The 3,500-nt window shown below is 45.6% G+C and overlaps 1 pseudogene; it reads right to left on the bottom strand.

Annotated features, from left to right (window-relative positions):
* Positions 1-1,049: 1,049 nt before the first annotated feature.
* Positions 1,050-2,768, bottom strand: LOC147962782 (uncharacterized; annotated as a pseudogene).
* Positions 2,769-3,500: the final 732 nt, after the last annotated feature.

Below are 3,500 nucleotides of genomic sequence, written 5' to 3' on the forward strand. Positions count from 1 at the left end.
ATAAGTAAAAAAATAAAAATAAATAAAAAATAGAGATATGCCGATGGCAAGGCCGTCGGCATACCGGCGCACATGGCCACGGATCGATGACGTGCCTAAGGGCGCGGATCGGTGATGTGGCAACATCCATGGGCCAGACCTATGCCGACGGCCAGGCCGTCGGCATAGATTTGCCACCCCACGGACAGGCGAGCGACGCGGATCGATGACGTGGCGGGCGACGCGGATCGATGACGTGGCGTCTATGCCGACGGCCGCCGTTAGCCCGTCGGCGTAGATTGATGCCGTCAAAAGGTCGTCTCCATCCGGGTAACCGGGCCCACGAGCTATGCCGACGGCCTTCTCTATGCCGACGGCCACCGTAGGCATATTTCTATCGACGCGGACGGGTGAGCTTTGCCGACGGGGGCCGTCGGCATAGATTGATATACGCTGACGGCTTTTCTATGCCGACGGCCTTGGCTGGGCCTTCGGGATAGGCCAATCTATGCCGATGGGGCCCGTCGGCATAGGTTCGGCCGTCGGCATCGCCAGTTATTCTGGTAGTGACGCATGGCAAGCACCCGACTCAAGTGGGAACGTACATACAAACATCAGTAGCAAATAGTCTGACTAGCAGTCAAGTAGCAGCACCCGACTCCAATAGGCTGATTTATTTGACACGAAGGCCATGACGTACAACGGTACAAGCAGCCAGACATGGATCAAGTTCCTTCTTAATTAGCTAGTGCTCTCCTTCATACGGAATACTCTCTCCGTAAACTAGTATAAGAACGTTTAGAATATTAAAGTAGTGATCTAAACGCTTTTATATTAGTTTACAGAGGGAGTACATATCAATCAGTCGAATAAATAAATAATAAATGATCGATCTGCGGTCCAGTTACTACCTGATGCTAGGTAGCTTCTTCCGGTCCAGTTGCTGCAGGAACAGGGAAGGCGTATATTTCCTGCACCCTTAAACTACCACGAGGTTGAACAGCATTGGTGAGTCGAATCCTGCTCTCTTCTGAATCCCCGAGTTCATGGAGGGCCATGAGCAGCCAGACCTAGGTGATGAGTTCCCCTCCTCTGCTCAGTTGTGCCATGTGAATCTCCCCCCTCGACTTGCCTGCAGCATAAATAAGGAGCCGCGCCCACACGTGAACTAAGTCCACCTCCAGTACTTCCCTGGTTAGCTTGAACTTGGTCCACGCTTCTTCGGTTGCACCCTCAATAGCTTCGGGATCATCTAGGAACTTGTCCAGCAGAGCTTCCGCGCTAGCATTCAGCGGCAGCATGGAAGGCTGGGTAGCCAAAAGGTACATCATATAGTTGGATAGTTTCCGGCATACCTCCTTCAAACCTACTTCTCCAGAAGTGGGATGTTTACTCAAATGTTCCTCAGTCAGTGCATGCAAGAACACAATAGCTCCACCAAAATCCCAAACTTGTCCAAAGAAATTCGCCCATTCTTTGCTAAACTGAACGTAGCCTTCATCCCTCAAATGTCTAATCTCCTCTGCAACACACTCCATAGTCGTCTCACCCACATCCACGTACTAAGTGTCTAACAGCATGCTTATCCAAAAAATATTCTTCCTTTCAGCACGGACCAAATTCGCAAACCATTTGACCATGGTCATCATCACTCGTTGATTGAATGTTCTCGCTTGGCCGCTGCCAGTAACCCAGCTCAATAAGTTGTATTGTCCCATTGACTTTGTCCACAATTGCTTCTCTTCCGGCCATCCAATATCACTGGAAAAAATAAACCAGGACAACTTGGCAAGCTTATCCCAGTTTCGAACCTCCAGCCATGCCCATGTCCAGGGTGACATCATGGAAATTAACATTGCACACACTTCTAGGAAAAAGCCTCCCACAAAAAGTGAATAAGTGATTGCAATGTCAACTTTGCTATACCTCTCTTTGTCATTTGCATGGAACACAGCAAAAGCAACAACAGCGGACATCTGAGAGATGCCTCTAATTATGATGCCATTCCTTGTTCTGACCACCAGAGCCTTAGTGTAGAGATCAGCATACATGACACTAAGAATAATACTGACAGTCTTGATCGCCTGTTTGGGATCATCTAGAATTGAACTTGAGCTGAATCTCTCACCAGAAAACAAGCCACGTCCTGAAAAGATATCATGGACACGCGGCATTGAACCCAGAGCTGTACAAACAATTCTGTCATAGCCACCAGCAGTGCTCACTTTTCTTTCAAGGCCTGACAACTTTTTGTAACGTTGTCCACCTGACTTATCAAGGCTTTTAAAGCAACCACACTTGAGCGACCATATTCTTTCCCCATACTTGATAACTCCAACAACAAAGACAAATACACCAGAAACTAGAAGCTCCACGCTGTGCCTTCCAATGGACTTCCAGAAAACATATACTGCTAGGATAACTTGCACAACTAGATTCAGCAAATGCCTCAACCACAAGTTGTTGTCCTCCATGGCAAAGGCAGTAATGGTGTATTGCCCACCAAGATGGATGAGGAGAAATGGTGCCCAAAAGAAAGCTAGTGGTTGTGATTTCCCTGGTAAGAGCCTTTCAATGGTGATATCCTCATGCCGCGAGACTAGGCCAAGGGTATAAACTGCTACAAAGTCTGCACCCAGATAAGCTCCCCAAATGGAGATCCTTAGGAACATGTTGGCGCTATGCTGTCAAAGGCTGCCAGTAAAGAACAAGAAAATTTGTAGTGTGAAGCTGAGGAGCACAAGCAGTTGGATTTCCCACATATTGAATAATTTGATCAAACCCTCCATTGCAGGCATCAAAGTTTTTGTATGTCTCGGACCACCTGGTGGATAAGTTTTAGAAGTTAAGAATGGGTTTGGCAAGGTAGCATAATCCACCAAACTCAAATAGAAGTTGTGCCACCTTTATGCACGCACAACAAGAAAGTAGTCCATGTCTACACCAGGGGAAGGGTTTATAGCAACCCTGTCATCTAATCCCTAGGAGGAGGGAAAAAAATCCTTGAATATGATTAAACCCAAAATTCTTGTACAAATTAGCATCTAAGAGAGAGAGAGAGAGAGAGAGAGAGAGAGAGAAGGATACAGAAATTATAACTAGTTGATAAGATAGACTACCACATTGTAAATTTTAACTGCTTCGGGTAAATATGCAGTACGAGTTGATATTAGTTTCGTACATTCAAATTTTATTACAATATGGAACTGATTTAAATATCTTGAGATGTACTAGCCCCATTCCAAAATACATTGCATATTAGATTGCTATTAAGTCAAACTTTGTAATGTTTGACTAATATCAGCATTCACAATATGAAATCAATATCATTAGATCCATCATGGAATATATTTGATACTATAGGTATTTGGTAAATGTTGATATTTTTCAATATAAACTTGGTCAAATCTTCACCCGCTAACCAGGCTCAGTGACACCCCACAAGTAGATAAACTGACAACACTCACCATGCTCAACAGGTATAGCCCGCTATGCTACGCCAGACTGCACACATCCCACGC

This window comes from Triticum urartu, chromosome 7A (assembly GCF_056163025.1).
Source record: "Triticum urartu cultivar PI428250 chromosome 7A, HENAU_Tu73, whole genome shotgun sequence".
In the NCBI taxonomy this organism is placed as follows: Eukaryota; Viridiplantae; Streptophyta; class Magnoliopsida; order Poales; family Poaceae; genus Triticum; species Triticum urartu.